Source organism: Bos grunniens, chromosome 6 (genome assembly GCF_055505025.1).
Source record: "Bos grunniens cultivar Pamir isolate PY7600 chromosome 6, Bosgru_T2T1.0, whole genome shotgun sequence".
Lineage (NCBI taxonomy): Eukaryota > Metazoa > Chordata > Mammalia > Artiodactyla > Bovidae > Bos > Bos grunniens.
In genome coordinates, this window is record NC_141170.1 from 111,120,989 (window position 1) to 111,138,805 (window position 17,817).

The following is a 17,817-nucleotide window of genomic DNA, read 5'->3' on the forward strand; positions in this document are numbered from 1 at the left end:
CCATGGTTGGAGGAGCCTGGTAGGCTAAAGTCCATGGGGTCGCAAAGAGTCAGGCATGACTGAGCAACTTCACTCACTCACTCACTCATATACCACCAGAGTGGTTAAAATTTAAAAGGACACAAAATATCAACTATTAGCTTTAATGTATAATAACCAAAATACCTTGATCCTATATAATGCCAAGCCTTCTCTTTGAGAACTGGATTCCACCTTCATATTATTCCACAAATTGTCATTATCTCATTATAAATTTTTCCCTCTCTTCTGGATCATGCTAATAATTATAAAGCAAACCAAAACCAAAATTCTTATCTTAATCCTAAATCCCTCTTGGGTAACTACCTCATTTCTGTGCTTGCATTTATACTCCGTTGGAGATCTCATTTGGTATTATGGCTTTAAATAATCTGTATCTGGATGCCTCACAAACTTATACTTTTAATTCTATCTCCTAAACTCCAAATTCATAAAGCTCTCTCCATTCTACTTGGATGTCTTATCGATATTTGAAACTTAAACTCCTGACATCCACACAATCCTGAATAAAGCTGCTTTTGTTAGTAAATGCAGCTTCATCTATCTAACAGCTTAGTCCAAAGACAATGGAGTGATCCCTGACTCTTCTCTCACACCTCAGCTTAATTTTCCAAACAAAGCCAGTTTTACCTTGAGGATACATCTAAAATGAAGATCACATCTTATCTCTACTATTTCAATCCTGTTTCAAGCAATAATCACTCACCTGTTTTCCACCTGAAAGTCCTATAATCTGTTCACATCACAGCACACAGAATAATCTTTTAAAACTGAAGATTCTCCCACTCATCTTCAACTCTCCAATGACTTCTCATTTGTTGTTGTTGTTCAGTCCCTCACTCATGTCTGACTCTCTGAGACCCCAGGGACTGCAGCCAAATAGGCTTCCCTGTCCTGCACTATCTCCTGGAGTTTGCTCAAACTCATATCTATTGAGTCAGTGATGACATCCAACCATCTAATCTTCTGTGCCCCCTTCTCCTCCTGCCGTCAATCTTTCTTAGGCTCAGGGTCATTTCCAGTGAGTCAGTTCTTCACATCAGGTGGCCAAAGTATTGAACTTCAGCTTCAGCATCAGTCCTTCCAATGAATACTCAGGTTGATTTCCTTTAGGATTGACTGGTTTGATCTCCTTGTTGTCTGCAGGACTCTCAAGAGTCTTCTCCAGCACCAAAATTCGAATGCATCACTTCATCACTCAGCTTTCTTCATGGTACAACTCTCACATCCTCATAAGACTATGGAAAAGCCATAGCTTTCACTATCTGGACTTTTGTTGGTAAAGTAATGTCTCTGTTTTTTAATATGCTGTCTAGGTTTGTCAGAGCTTTTCTTCCAAGGAGCAAGAGTCTTTTGATTTGATTTTATGGCTGCAGTCACCATCTACAGTGATTTTGGAGTTCAAGAAGATAAAGTCTGTCACTGTTTCCATTGTTTGCCCATCTATTTACCATGAAGTGATGGGACCAGATGCCATGATCTTAGTTTTTTGAATTTTGAGTTTTAATCCAGCTTCTTCACTGTCCTCTTTCACTTTCATCAAGAGGCTGTTTAGTTCCTCTTCATTTTCTGCCATAAGGGTGGTGTCATCTACATATCTGAGGTTATTGAAATGTCTCCTGACTAACTTGATTCCAGCTCATGCTTCATCCAGCCTGGCATTTTGCATGATGTACATACAAGTTATAAGTTAACTAAGCAGTTAACTAAGTTGGTTAACTTAGTTAGTTACTAAGTTAACTAAGCATACAAGTTAACTAAGCAGAGTGACAATATACAGTCTAGACAGACTCCTCTCTTTATTTTGAACCAGTCTGTTGTTCCACGTCCAGTTCTAACTGTTGCTTCTTGATCTGTATACAGGTTTCTCAGGAGGCAGGTAAGGTGGTCTGGTATTCCCATCTCTTTAAGAATGTTTCACAGTTTGTTGTGATCCACACAGTCCAAGGCTTTAGCATAGCCAATGAAGCAGAAGTAGATGTTTTTCTGGAAATCCTTTGGTTTTCCTATGATCCAACAGATGTTGGCAATTTAATCTCTGGTTCCTCTACTTTTGCTAAATCCAGCTTGTACATCTGGAAATTCTCAGTTCATAAAGATTTTGAGCATTACCTTGATTTCAGAATAAAAGCCAAGGTTCTTACAATGTCTCCCAAATCTCTAATGATCTCATCCTCATCTTTCTGACTCCATCTCCTATAATCACTTTATGTCCTTCAAGAGCATTAAGAATTTTATTATATAAACCCAAACCTCACAAATTTTATTATCTTGAAGTAATATCAGACAATGGAAAAAAAAACATTATTCTAGTAAAAAGTAGTGAAGAATTTAAATTATATATTTTACTACTCTTTAAAAATAAGAAATTAGGTTGTTATTGGCCTATATTTAATTTTGATGATCAAAAATAAAATATTATAAAATGAATTAGTTACTGTATCTCTAAGCTTCTCTGCAATGTGATTTAAATATAAAATCAGGCCTGAGACTGAAATCTTGCAACTTTAAAATAACACTAAAATCTCCTTTTACAATATTCTTAAGTACTTAATCATATGTTATTTTATAAGGATTATGAATAATATTCACAAATCATCAAGATTATGTTTTCACTAATATTTGTGGGTAGAATACATAAATTGTTCTATTGGAGTGATTTCTGCATTAAAATAAAAGCATTTTAATAATAGTATTTATAGTATTTCCTCTTAAATCAACTTGTATAAAATGTTTCTATCTCTGTTCATTTTATGAGGTCTTAACAATAAACTGTTGATCATACTCTACTAAAATAAAATAGTATGTGTGAACTAATAAGAAATATATATATATATAGTGGTCCTTCTTGCAGTTCCTGACAGAGTCCCCTAAAATCCTTGCAATCTCCTGAGTGATAGGGGTACTATAATCACCTTGTGTTCTCATATTTGGTCTTTTAAACTCAGTTCCTGATAAAAGATCTTCTAAGACCCTTGGAATCTCCAGAGTGATATGTCTTTTTGTATGCTAAAAAGATGTGTGGTGACGGGGGGTCCCCATATAAATTGGGAATTGGGGGCAGTCACCAAAAAGACCATGCCATTATTAGAAGCTTAAAACTTTCAGCCCTAACCTTCATCCCCAGGGGAGGAAAGAGAGTCTGGAGAATGAATAATAACTCAATAAAAGGAACTATGCCTACATGATAAAGCCCCAACAACTCCTGGATTACACAGGAGGTTCAGAAAGCTTGCAGGCTGATGAACACACTCCTGTCTGAATGGTAGGACACTCTGTTCCAGAGGCACAAAAGCTGCGCCAAAGACCCTTCAAGACCTTGCCCAATGTACTTCTTCATCTGGCTGCTCATCTGTATCTTTTATGACAACCGTTGTAATAAGCCAGAAAACGGAAGTGTTTCCCTGAACTCTGTGAGCCATTATTAAACCTGAGAAGGGGGTGTGGAAATCCCTGGTCTGTAGCCAAGTTGGACAAAAGTGTAGATAACCAAGGACCCAATTCTTATGGTTGGCATCTAAAGTGGAGTGTAGCCTTGTAGGACTAACTCCAAGTGGCTAATATCAGAATTGCTTGGTATGGAAAACCACACATTTAACGTCAAAAATGTTGTGACTAGTAGAGAAACAATTTTCCTTTCAGTGTGATTACACATTTTCAGAAGTGAAGTTGAAAAAGTTGAATCTTTTTCAATGTATTCAACCACTTAATTATTGAGTAACTAAGAAGTGAAGTTGAGATCTTTTTCAATGTATTCAACCACTTAATTATTGAGTAACTACTGTGAGCCAGACACCACACTGTGGGCACAACAGACACGGGAACCATCCTATCAGAGCTGACAACAGAGCACAGTCTGACCCTTTCGTAACATTCATGTTGCTGATCCATCCAACTGAAACATCTGAAAGACAGAAATGTTATACTGAGAATCTCAGCCAAGAAAGACATACCACATCTTATCCATTTAAGTCAAACTCCATGATTAGCAAAGTACCTAGCCTGTGTTGGAGAAGGAACTGGCAACCCACTCCAGCGTTCTTGCCTGGAGAATCCCAGGGACGGGGGAGCCTGGTAGGAGGCCGTCTATGGGGTCACACAGAATCGGACACGACTGAAGCAACTTAGCAGCTAGCCTGTGTTAGACCCTCAATGAATGTACACTGAGGAAGTTATCATTCTTGAGGCGATATCTTGTCTTGTTTGTTTATATCTCAACTATGGTGGCTCAGATGGTAAAGAATCTGCCTACAATGCAGGAGACCCATGTTCGATCCCTGGATTGGGAAGATCCCCTGGAGAAGGAAATGGCAAACCACTCCTATCTCCTTGCCAGGAAAATCCCATGGACAGAGGAGCCTAGCAGTCTACAAGTTGGTGGGGTTGCAGAGTCGGACATGAATGAGCACACACGCATGCACACCACAAGCAACTTTACTATTCCTACTTCAAGTTTCATTCCATTACTTTACCACAGTTGACAAAGAACATCACTATTAGTAAGGAGAAAGAAAGAACATAATATTTCTTGAGCACTTGCTCTGGGCAAGACGCTGTAAAAACTCCATGTGCATTATGTCATGCCATTATCATAACATCACAAAAAACTAATCACTTCTATGCGCCCATAGTTCCACAGATGGGGAACTAATGATGATAAGGAGTGAACCCAGATCCTCTGGCTCTAGAGACAGTAGTTTTAAACACTATGATGTCTAATCCTAATGTTCATTATTTGCAGTCTTTTCAAAACATGTTATTTTCATTCAGTAAGGCTAGTCTCCCCATCTAGATGGATCATAGGTCCCAGTTTTCCCAGTTCACCCCAATTATACTTGTTACTTGGCTTAAGTATTAATAGCACCCCATTTTACTCTCAAAGGTATCTGAATATTGATGATAAATCATATGATCGTTTTAACTCTAATTTCATCTACATCTAACTAATCAGCCCTCATAATGGTTTTGTCCAGGTGGAGAAACTTCTCCAGAGAATTATTAGAAAGCCGTCTTTATCTCTTCTCCAAGTCACTTTCTTTACCTTTTACAGAGAAGAACTTGACTCAAGTTTTCATATAGACATCTTTAATTAACAACATAGCATAATGGCATTTTTTCTTACTTGAAAATCTCTCAGCGATCTACAATAAGTCTCTTGATTTATTAAGCAGCATTTTTAAATTGTTTGTTTAGTACAATTTTTTCATTTTATATAATGTGACCTTGGACTGTATGCTGCACTGTTTTGTTTGTTCATTTACTTACCAGCATTATCTTTTTTCCAGGAAAAGTTTAAGCTACTTAAAAGATGTGTGCAAAGTTGGTTAGAAAAAGAAATCTGGATCAAAGAGAAAAAAACATGTAAATACGATAAGAGAAATTGTCAAAACACTATTGCTGCTGTGGCAAATTATCACAAACTTGGTTACTTAAAAGAACGCAAACCTACTCCCATACAGTTCTAGAGATCAGAAGTCCAACCTGGATCTCAGTGAGCTAAGAGATGACTACCAAAGTGTAACAAGCATCAAACTGGAATTCCAGGAGGAGAAAAAAAGATGGAAAAGAAATATTTGAGCAATGATGAAATAATATTCTAAACTAATGTTAGACACCAAATTAAAAACAAAGATCAAAAAAAAAAAAAAAAACTGCACCTAGGCATATCATATTCAATCTGCCAAAGAGCAAAGATAAAGACAATATCTTGAAAGAAGCCAGAGGATAAGACAATTTATTTACACAGGAGCAAAGATGATAACTGCACCTGACTTATTCAGGGAAAAAAAAAACAAGAAAAGAGAGTAGAGTGAAACACTTAAAGCACACAGAGAAGAGCAAAGCAAAACAAAAACACCTAGAATTCTCTATCACACACATGTTAAAAGAATGACTTCAAAGAGAAGGAAAATGATACAAATCAAAAAACTGAACTTATACAGAAACAAGAGCACTGGAGGAGGAACAAGTTAAGATAAAACCTGTACTTTTCTTTTTCTTAAATGATCTAACATTTGTTGAAAATAATAATAGCAATACTGCTACTGTTAAGTCGCTTCAGTCATGTCCGACTCTGTGCGACCCCATAGACGGCAGCCCACCAGGCTCCCCCATCCCTGAGGTTCTCCAGGCAAGAACACTGGAGTGGGTTGCCATTTCCTTCTCCAATGCATGAAAGTGGAAAGTGAAAACTGAAAGTGAAGTCGCGCAGTCGTGTCCGACTCTTAGCGACCCCATGGACTGCAGCCTACCAGACTCCTCCGTCCATGGGATTTTCCAGGCAAGAGTACTGGAGTGGGGTGCCATTGCCTTCTCCGAATAATAGCAATAATGGGATTCAAATATATATATATATATATTTGAATGGCATGTATATGTGTGTGTATATATATATACATACACATGTTTATACATATATATATATATCAGTTCTGTCGCTTCATTTGCTCAGGTATGTCATACTCTTTGTGACCCCATGGTCTGCAGCAGGCCAGGCTTGCTTGTCCATCACCAGTTCCCAGAGCTTGTGCAAACCCAAGTCCATCAAGTTGGTGATGCCATCCAACCATCTCATCCTATGACATCCCCTTCTCCTCTTGCCTTCAATCTTTCCCAGCATCAGGGTCTTTTCCAGTGAGTCAGTTCTTTGCATCAGGTGGCCAAAGTACTGGGCCTTCAGCTTCAGCATCAGTCCTTCCAATGAATACTCAGGACTGATTTCCTTTAGGATTGACTGGTTGGATCTCCTTGCAGTCCAAGGGACACTCAAGAGTCTTCTCCAACACCATAGTTTAAAAGCATCAACTCTTTGTCATTCAGCTTTCTTTATGGTCCAACTCTCATATCCATACATGACTACTGGAAAAACCATAGCTTTGGCTAGATGGACCTTTGTCAGCAAAGTAAGTCTCTGATTTTTAACATGCTGTCGAGATAGTTCATAGCTTTTCTTCCAAGGAGCAAGCATCTTTCAATTTCATGGTTTCAGTCACCATCCACAGTAATTTTGGAGCCTAAGAAAATAAAATCTTTCACTATTTCCATTATTTCCCCATCTATCTTCCATGAAGTGATGGGACTGGATGCCATGATCTTAGTTTTTGAATGTCAAGTTTTAAGCCAGCTTTTTCATTCTCCTCTTTCACTTTCATCAAAAGGCTCTTTCGTGCCTCTTTGCTTTCTGCCAGGAGGTTGGTGTCATATGCATATGTAAGGTTATTGATATTTCTCATGGCAAACTTGATTCCAGCTTGTGCTTCATCCAGCCTAGCACTTCACATGATGTACTCTGCATATAAGTTAAATAAGCAGGGTGACAATATGCAGCCTTAATGTACTCCTTTCCCAATTTGGAACCAACATGTTGTTCCATGTCTGTCTCTAATTGTTGCTTATTGACTGACATATACATTTCTAAGATGGTCTGGTACTCTGATCTCTTTAAGAATTTTCAACAGTTTGTTGTGATCCACACAGTCAAAGGCTTTAGTGTAGTCAATGAAGCAGAAGTAGATGTATTTCTGGAATTCTCTTATTTCTCCATGATGTTGGCAAATTGATCTCTGGTTCCTCTGCCTTTTCTAAATTCAGCTTAAACATGTGGAAGTTCTCAGTTCATGTACTATTAAAGCTTAGCTTGGAGATTTTGAGCATTACTTGCTGGCATGAGATGAGGTCAATTATGCAGTAGTTTAAACATTCTTTGGCATTGCCCTTCTTTGGGATTGGAATGAAAACTGACCTTTTCTAGTCCTGTGGCCAGTGCTGAGTTCTCCAAATTTGCTGGCATGTTGAGTGCAGCACTTTAACAGCATCATCTTTTAGGATTTTAAATAGCTCACCTGGAATTCCATCACTGTCTCTAGCTTTGTTCCTAGTGATGCTTCTTAAGGCACACTTGACCTCACACTCCAGGATGTATGACTCTAGTTGAGTGATCACACTATCATGGTTATCGCAGTCATTAAGATCTCTTTTGTATAGTTGTTCTAGGTATTCTTGCCACCTCTTCTTAATATCTTCTGCTTCTGTTAGGTCCATATCATTTCTGTTCTTTATCGAGCCCATCTTTGCATGAAATGTTCCCTTGGTATCTCTAATTTTCTTGAAGAGATCTCTAGTCTTTCCAATTATACTGTTTTCTTCTTATTTCTGGAGAAGGCAATGGGACCCCACTCTAGTACTCTTTCCTGGAAAATCCTATGGATGGAGGAGCCTGGTAGGCTGCAGTCCATGGGGTCACTAAGGGTTGGACACGACTGAACAAATTCACTTTCACTTTTCACTTTCATGCACTGGAGAAGGAAATGTCAGCCCACTCCAGTGTTCTTGCCTGGAGAATCTCAGGGACGGGGGAGCCTGGTGGGCTGCCGTCTATGGGGTCGCACAGAGTTGGACACGACTGAAGTGACTTAGCTGCAGCAGCAGCTTCTTATTTCTTTGCATTGATCACTGAGGAAGGCTTTCTTATTTCTCCTTGCTGTTCTTTGGAACTCTACATTCAAATGGGTATGTCTTTTCTTTTCTCCTTTGACTTTAGCTTTTTCTCAGCTATCTGTAAGGCCTCCTCAGACAACCATTTTGTCGTTTTGCATTTCTTTGTCTTGGGGTTGGCCTTGATCCCTGCCTCCTGTACAATGTCATGAACCTCTGTCCATAGTTCTTCATGCTCTCTGTCTACCAGATCTAATCCCTCTATCTATTTGTCACTTCCACTGTGTCATCATAAGTGATTTTATTTAGGTCATACCTGAATGGTCTAGTGGTTTTCCCTACTTTCTTCAATTTAATTTAAAATTCACGTCTGAATTTTGCAAAATGGAGTTCATGATCTGAGCCACAGTCAGCTCCTGGTCTTGTTTTTGCTGATCGTATAGATTTTCTCCATCTTTGGCTGCAAAGAATATAATCAATCTGATTTCAGTATTGACCATCTGGTGATGTCCATACGTAGAGTCACCCCTTGTGTGTTGAAAGAGGGTGTTTGCTATAACCAGTGTGTTCTCTCGGCAAAGCTCCATTAGCCTTTGCCCTGCTTCATTTTGTACTCCAAGGCCAAACTTGCTTCCAGGTACCTCTTGACCTCCTACTTTTTCATTCCAGTCCCCTATGATGAAAAGGACATCGTTTTGGGGTGTTAGTTCTCCAAGGTCTTGTAGCTCTTCATAGAACCATTCAACTTCAGGTTCTTCAGCATTACTGGGTGGGCATAGACTTGACTTAGGGTAATACTGAATGACTTGCCTTGGAAATGAACAGGGATCATTCTGTTATTTTTCAGAAAATACCCAAGTACTGCATTTCAGACTCTTCTGTTGACTATTAGGCTACTCCATTTCATCTAAAGGAGTCTTGCCCACAGTATATAATGGTCATCTTAGTTAAATTCACCCATTGCAGTCCACTTTAGTTCACTGATTCCTAAAATGTCGATGTTCACGCTTGCCATCTCCTGTTTCACCACTTCCATTTGCCTTGATTCGCAGACCTCACATTCCAGGTTCATATGTAATATTATTCTTTACAGCATCAGACTTTATTTCTATTGCCAGTCACATCTACAAGCGGACATTGTTTCCACTTTGGCTTAGCCTCTTCACTTTTTCTTGAGCTATTTCTCCACTCTTCTCCAGTAGCATATTGGGCATGTACTGACCTATGGATTTCATCTTTCAGTGTCATATCTTTTTGTCTTTTCATACTGTTCATGGGGTTATCACAATGCTTATGGCAGAAAATGAAGAGGAACTAAAAAGCCTCTTGAGGAAAGTGAAAGAAGAGAGTGAAAAAGTTGGCTTAAAATTCAACATTCAAAAAACAAAGATCATGGCATCTGGTCCCATCACTTTATGGGAAATAGATGGGGAAATAGTGGCAACAGTGTCAGGCTTTATTTTTTTGGCTCCAAAATCACTACAGATGGTGACTGCAGCCATGAAATTAAAAGACACTTACTCCTTGGAAGGAAAGTTATGGCCAACCTAGATAGCATATTAAAAAGCAGAGATATTACTTTGCAAACAAAGGTCTATCTAGTCAAGGCTATGGTTTTTCCAGTAGTCATATATGGATGTGAGAGTTGGACTGTGAAGAAGGCTGAGCACTGAAGAATTGATGCTTTTGAACTGTGGTGTTGGAGAAGACTCTTGAGAGTCCCTTGGACTGCAAGGAGATCCAACCAGTCCATCCTGAAGGGGATCAGCCCTGATGTTGAAGCTGAAACTCCAATAGTTTGGCCACCTCATGCGAAGAGTTGACTCATTGGAAAAGACCCGGGTGTTGGGAAGGATTGGGGGCAGGCGGAGAAGGGGACAACAGAGTATAAGATAGCTGGATGGCATCACCGACTCGATGGACATGAGTTTGGCTAGGCTCTGGGAGTTGGTGGCGGACAGGGAGGCCTGGTGTCCTGCGATTCATGGGGTCGCAAAGAGTCAGACACTATTGAGCAACTGAACTGAACTGAACTGATGGGGTTATCAAGGCAAGAATACTGAAGTGGTTTGCCACTCCCGTCTCCAATGGACCACATTTTGTCAGAATGCTCCACCATGACCCGTCCATCTTGGGTGGGCCTACAAGGCATGACTCATAGTTTCATTGAGTTAGACAAGGCTGTGATCCATGTGATCAATTTGGTTATTTTCTATGATTGTGATTTTCATTCTGTCTGTCTTCTGGTGGATATATAAATAAGGCTTGTGGAATTTCCTGATGGGAGGTACTGCTTGTGGGGGAATTTGGGTCTTGCTCCAATGGTCAAAGGAAAGATATACCCATTTGAATGCAGAGTTCCAAAGAATAGCAAGGAGAGATAAGAAAGCCTTCATCAGTAATCAGTGCAAAGAAATAGAGGAAAACAACAGAATGGGAAAGACTAGAGATCTCTTCAAGAAAATTAAAGATGCCAAAGGTACATTTCATGCAAAGATGAGCTCAGTAAGGACAGAAATGGTATAGGCCTAAGAGAAGCAGAAGATATTAAGAAGAGGTGGCAAGAATACACAAAATAACTGTACAAAAAAGAGCTTCACGGCCCAGATAATCATGATGGTATGATCACTCACCTACAGCCAGACATCCTGGAATGCAAAGTCAAGTGGGCCTTAGGAAGCATCACTATGAACAAAGCTAGTTGAGGTGATGGAATTCCAGCTGAGCTACTTCAAGTCTTAAAAGATGATGCTGTGAAAGTGTTGCACTCAATATGCCAGAAAATTTGGAGAACTTAGCAGTGGCCTCCGGACTGGGAAAGATTCATTTCATACCAATCCCAAAGAAAGGCTATGTCAAAGAATGTTCAAACTACCACACACTTGCACTCATCTCAATGCCAGCAAAGTAATGCTCAAAATTCTCCAAGCCAGATTTCAACAGTATATGAACTCTGAACTTCCAGATGTTCAAGCTGGATTTAGAAAAGACAGAGGAACCAGAGATCAAATGGCCAACATCCATTGGATCATTGAAAAAGCAAGAGAGTTCCAGAAAAACATCTACTTCTGCTTTATTAACTATACTAAAGCCTTTGACTGTGTGAATCACAACAGTGGAAAATTCTGAAAGAGATGAGAATACCAGACCATGCGACCTGCTTGTTGAGAAATCTGTATGCAGGTCAAGAAGCAACAGTTAGAACTTGACATGGAACAACAGACTGGTTCTAAAAAGGAAAAGGAGCACATCAAGCCTGTATATTGTCACCCTGCTTATTTAACTTATATGCAGAGTACATCATGAGAAACGCTGGGCTGAATGAAGCACAAGCTGGAATCAAGATTGCTGGGAGAAATATCAATAACCTCAGATATGCAGATGACACCACCCTTATGGCAGAAAGCTAAGAGGAACTGAAGAGCCTCTTGATGAAAAAAAGAGGAAAGTGAAAACATTGGCTTAAAACTCAGTATTCAGAAAACTAAGATCATGGCATCCAGTCCCATCACTTCATGGTAAATAGATGGGAAAACAATGGAAACAGTGGCAGACTTTATTTTGGGGGGCTCCAAAATCACTGCAGATGGTGACTACAGCCATGAAATTAAAAGATGCTTGCTCCTTGGAAGTAAAGTTATGACCAACATAGACAGCCTATTAAAAATAAGAGACATTACTTTGCCAACAAAGGTCCATCTAGTCAAAGCTATGTTTTTTCCAGTATTCATATATGGATGTGAGAGTTGGACTATAAAGAAAGCTGAGGGCCAAGGAATTGATGCTTTTGAACTGCGCTGTTGGAGAAAACTCTTAAAAGTCCCTTGGACTGCAAGGAGATTCAACCAGTCCATCCTAAAGGAAATCAGTCCTTAATATTCATTGGAAGGACTAATGCTGAAGCTGAAACTCTAATACTTTGGCCACCTGATGTGAAGAACTGACTCATTTGAAAAGACTGTGATGCTGGGAAAAATTGAGGGAGGGAGAAGAAGAGGATGACAGAGGATGATGTTGTTCAGTGACATCACCAACTCAATGGACTTGAGTTTGAGTAAATTCCAGGAGTTGTTGATGGACAAGGAGGCCTGGTGTGGTGCAGTCCATGGGTCGCAAAGAGTCAGACACAACTGAGCTACTGAACTGAACTGATGGTCAGGCCCATGCTCAGTAAATCTTTAATCCAGTCTTCTGTTGATGGTGGTACTGTTCCCTCCCTGTCATTTGGTCTAAGGTCTAACTATGGTAGGGGTAATGACTGTAATGGCAACCTCTTTCAAAAGGACTTATACCACACTGGGCCCTGTCTGTTGTATTCAGTACCCCTGATCCTAACCTCTTTCAGAGACTCCTGGACACTCACAGACAAGTCTAGTTCAGTCTCTTGTAGGGAACAGGAACTCCCATTTACTGCTAGTAGGAGTGCAAAATTGTACAGTCACTATGGTAAACATTTTGGCAGTTTTTCAAAGTTAAACATAATGATGTGTCAATATAGTTTATTGCAACAAATGTATTTACCACTCTTTTAAGTGATTTTAAAGAATGTATAGGAAATCTCTGTATCTTTACTCAGTTTTGCTGTAAACCTAAAACTACTTTAAAAAATAAAGTCTATTAAAAAATTAAAGTAAAATAATTTTAAAGAAAAGGTTTCAGTGTTTGCTATAGACAGAAGTAATATATCTGGATTAATCTAATAGAATATTTTAGTTTTCACATTTTCATTACAGAAATTTTCAGTATCTATCTATTATTCTATAAAATAATTAAAAACAAACATTGTTTCTGGTTTGCATGATATAAGATTCAGTATTATTCATTGTTTTAGATACCTAGAATTTTAAAAGATAAAAAAAACTAAGTAGGGGTAATATATAATAAATATAGCAACAATATAGGGATAAGGGATTTAGAGACACAAATTATTAGATATAAAATAAGCTATAACAAGAGAATAAAGCAAATATTTTATAATAACTATAAATGAAGTATAATCTTTCAAAATTGTGAACCACTATATTATACACCTATAACATGTAATTTAAAATTTTTAAGTAAGATATTAAAGGACTAGGGAATTTATAGGTCTCACTTCCCCCTACTCCCTAAAAAGCAGAATTTGCCTAAAGGGCACCTTTTCTTCTTCATACTCTTAGAGGATATTCTGGAACATTCTGCAAAGCCATGCTGCTGCTGCTGCTACTAAGTCGCTTCAGTTGTGTCCGACTCCGTGCAACCCCATAGATGGCAGCCCACCAGGCTCCCCCATCCCTGGGATTCTCCAGGCAAGAATACTGGAGTGGGTTGCCATTTCCTTCTTCAATGCATGAAAGTGAAAAGTGAAAATGAAGTCGCTTAGTCCTGTCCGACTCTTAGCGACCCCATGGACTGCAGCCCACCAGGCTCCTCTGTCCATGGGATTTTCCAGGCAAGAGAACTGGAGGGGGTTGCCATTGCCTTCTCTGCAAAGCCATAGAAGGATTTAATAAATATTTTATTCATTAAATGCACAAGGGATTCACAAATCAAAGAAATGTCATTGCTCTTGAAGACAACATGCTTGGATAAATACTGGTGCCCCATCCCAGAAAGGTATATGACCCATTATCAATTAATTATTAAAGCACTTACCTACTACATGCTCACCCACCATAAACACTGGATGTGATATAAAGAAAGACAAGACTTGGTTCTGTTATCTTTCAGGGAAGGGAAAGACATAAAGAAGGCCTTAATAAGGAGATCATATATGAATGGCAGAATGGCTGAAACAGGGAGTAGAGATTTACTAACTTAAATATAATGGTTCTACTGCATTTATATGGAAAGTTTAAATTAATGACATGACTGTCTTATCTACCTACCCATAAAGACTCAAGTCACATTTCTTATTACTAATTTCCATAAGCAAAATACTGATATAAAATTATCTGTGCTATAAATCCCTTTGCAATATATAGGCACTTACATTTACATGTGAATATATATATATATATATATAAAATACATCACTGAATATATGTGAAAAAGTAATTGTACTGATATTAATAAATATATATGTAAAAATATAGAGGTATATTAGAAGTCTGAATGTATATGTAAAAATCTTTGCAGCTTCCCTGGTGGTTCAAGTGGTCAAGAATCTGCCTGCCAGTGCAGGAGACACGGATCCGATCCCTGGTCTGGGAAGATACCACACGGCAACTAAACCTGTGGGCCTCAACTCGAGCCTGTGCTCTAGAGCCCAGGAGCCACAACCATCGACACGCGCATGCCCTAGAACCCATGCTCCACAACAAAAGAAGTCCCTGCAGTGAGAAGCCTGCACTCTGCAGCAAAGAGTAGCCCCCGCTCAACACAATAGAGAAAAGCCCACGCAACAACGAAGACAGCACAGCCAAAAATAAAAGAATTAAGGAAAGCAACAACAAAAACTTCAGCAGTGGTTATTCCTAGATAAGAGAGAAAGTTTGACGGAGGTTCTTCCTATTTTATAGTTTTGTTCTGATTTTCCAGTGACCATGCATTAAATTCAAAATCATGAAAAATAATATGTTCATTTTCTAAAATTTTAAATTTACGTAGTGAAACAATCATAGTCCACCGTGAAATTTACAGTAGTTTCTTAAAAAAAAAAAAAGGATAGTAGTTAGGAAAGTAAAAGACTCCAACAAAATATTTTTAACGTAGATTCTTTCAAGATCTGAATATACAAACTTCAACTTGTACAAAATTGTAATAATTTAAAAAACCCTGTTATTTAGAATAAAAGATGATTACATACATGATATGAATATAATAACTGCCAATAAAACTGCAGTTTGGGGAAAAACACATGAATTACCTAATTAAGGTTTTTTCTACATGTTTCTGAATACTAAAAATAAAAGAGAAAAAGAGATATTCATATTTAACTATTTTATTTGTAACTCTTCAATGATTAAAGAAATTGATTTTGACCAGAATAATTATAATGAATCATCCCACGGAAGGAAATTAGACAGCCTCTGTGATCTTTTTGGCCCACATTAGCAAAATGGTTAAGTCATAACTTTTTTGTCCTTATGCTTAATAATATTACACATTGCTGTGTTCTCACAAGCAGGGGCTAAATAATAAGGCATATTAACAAAAGCTTCATCTATTTAAAACTCTAAATATTTTTGGTTGTTTTCTTAGAGGGTGTGTCTGAGAGAGACAGTGTGTTTAAAGACAGATTAATAGAATACTTAGTCATTTTACTGAAAAATCAATTTAAAAACAAAATCTTATCCTTGATAAAAAGTGCATGCATATATGGTGAAAGGTAAATAAACACATTCAAATAAAACGCATGTGTGTACATTAGTGCTCTACAAACTGTTGGCTGCACTTTTAAAATTACAAATAAAAATGTAACTGTAACTCAAAAAACTATTCCAGTTCACAGCAGAGATTTTATGCCTCACGAATCAGAACCTTTTTTATTTATCCCTCATACATTTTTATTACTTTATTAGGCATGTAAGAGGGTGAAACAGTACACAAGCTGTCAAGCTCTGTTAACAAGCCATGGTAAGCTTATATCTCAGCTCCATGAGGCTTCTTTAGTTTTGGAGGCTTCTGTAGTTTTGGCTTTTTTCAAGCCCTCTGATACTCTGTGCATCACAGACCATATTTGATTAAGAAAAGCATGTTCTTAAACATCTGTCTGTTTAGTTACAGTCAAACTGCCCCTTATGGATACATTTTCTTGGAATCTTTCTATTTTTGATGGGTGCAGAGGGGAAAAAATATACTGTCTAAGGTCACCGGAATTCACTAAATACAGCTGATGATGTTATGTACAGCGGGTCGGGGGGTGGGAATCTTCCCAAGTTTGCATACAACATTATATTCATAAAATATTGGTTTACTCCTAAAGGAATCAAGAGAAATGCCAAGGGAGCATGGTTATAAATGGTGAGAGATGCCTCTCTGCCATTGTGGTCCTCTGCAGTCACATGATGCCAGGATGTAAATCAGGTAATCCATCCCTCGGGGTGCTGAGCAGAAGTCCAATCACGTGGGAGGGCCAAGCAGGATGGATTTAATTAGGAAGACTGCAGAGGAAAATTCACATCATCACCTAAAATTTTATTTTGCCCAGTTAAGCTCTTGTTATTTTCAGGGCTCACTCACCAGTGGGGAGGAGTTCCCAAAAGATTACCAGAATGTATCTCAACCTCAAAGCAGGACTGGGATCACATGCATCTAGTCACTAGCGTAGACACTGACAGGGCTGAGGTAGGTAGAGGTAGCACTGACTGAACGAAAAGTCCTCAAACATGTAGGCTCCTTTAAACGTGTAATGTTTGTGAAGTGATTGTCCTCCAATTAAAATAAATAAATACGCTTTTTAAAAACATGAATAAACAAAGTGTAATGGTAATTTACATACAGTTTTATGGGACTAGCAGATAGTCTTTGAGTATAGGGATAATCCATTTTTAAATTAAATGCCAACTGCTCAGTGATATTTACCATGGAAACTCTATTTAAAATTTTAAGTCTGATGCCCCACACCCTGATTTTTAACATTAACTTATTATCTTATACGATATTACTTAAGGGGACTTCCCTGGTGGCTCAGATGGTAAAGATTCTGCCTGCAAGGCAGGGGACCTGGGTTTAATCCCTAGGTCAGAAAGATCTGGAGAAGGGAATGGTAACCCACTGCAGTATTCCACGGACAGAGGAGCCTGGCAGGCTACAGTCCATGAGGTGACGAAGAGACAGGCACAACGGAACAACTAATACTTTCATACTACTTAAGATTTCCCATGTGGCACAGTGGTAAAGAATCTGCCTGCTAACCCAGGAGATGCAAGAGATGCAGGTTTGATCCCTGGGTGGGGAAGATCCCCTGGAGAAGGGAATGGCAACTCACTCCAGCATTCTTGTCTGGAGAATTCCGTGGACAGAGAAGCCTGGTGGGCTACAGTCCATGGGGTCCCAAAGAGTAGGACGCAATTGAGTGCACACACAAGAATTACTAAACATTACATTTTTAAATTATCTTTTCCCTACTGGAATTGTGGATTTCTCTTTTGTTTCGTTTACTCATATATCTTACATATTTAAAATAATACCTGCCACACAGAAGAGGATCAAAAACATTTTTGTTCAAAGAATAAAACTTCTAAATTTTCCAGATTTCCCCTTTAAGGAAAAAAAAAAGTTCTAGAGATTTATGAAGCCCAAATGATGCTTTCCCCAGCCATGTATACTAAGCTCTGTGTTCTCACTACATAGGAAGCCCTAAGGTCAATGGCTCATCAACTGGACACTAACGACGATCATAGCTGGAAGAACAGGTATCCT

General features: G+C 38.6%; 1 long non-coding RNA gene across 2 annotated transcripts in view; it reads right to left on the minus strand.

Annotated features, from left to right (window-relative positions):
• LOC147371199 (uncharacterized) overlaps positions 1-17,817 on the minus strand; it is a 228,230-nt gene that overhangs the window by 67,344 nt on the left and 143,069 nt on the right. Inside the window, exon 3 of one of the 2 annotated variants that reach the window (XR_015165969.1) lies at positions 15,389-16,556. The exons of the other annotated variant lie outside the window; for it this stretch is intronic. This is a non-coding gene — a long non-coding RNA (uncharacterized LOC147371199). Of the gene's footprint in view, positions 1-15,388; positions 16,557-17,817 lie in introns of those variants that run through there. 2 annotated transcript variants of the gene reach the window in all.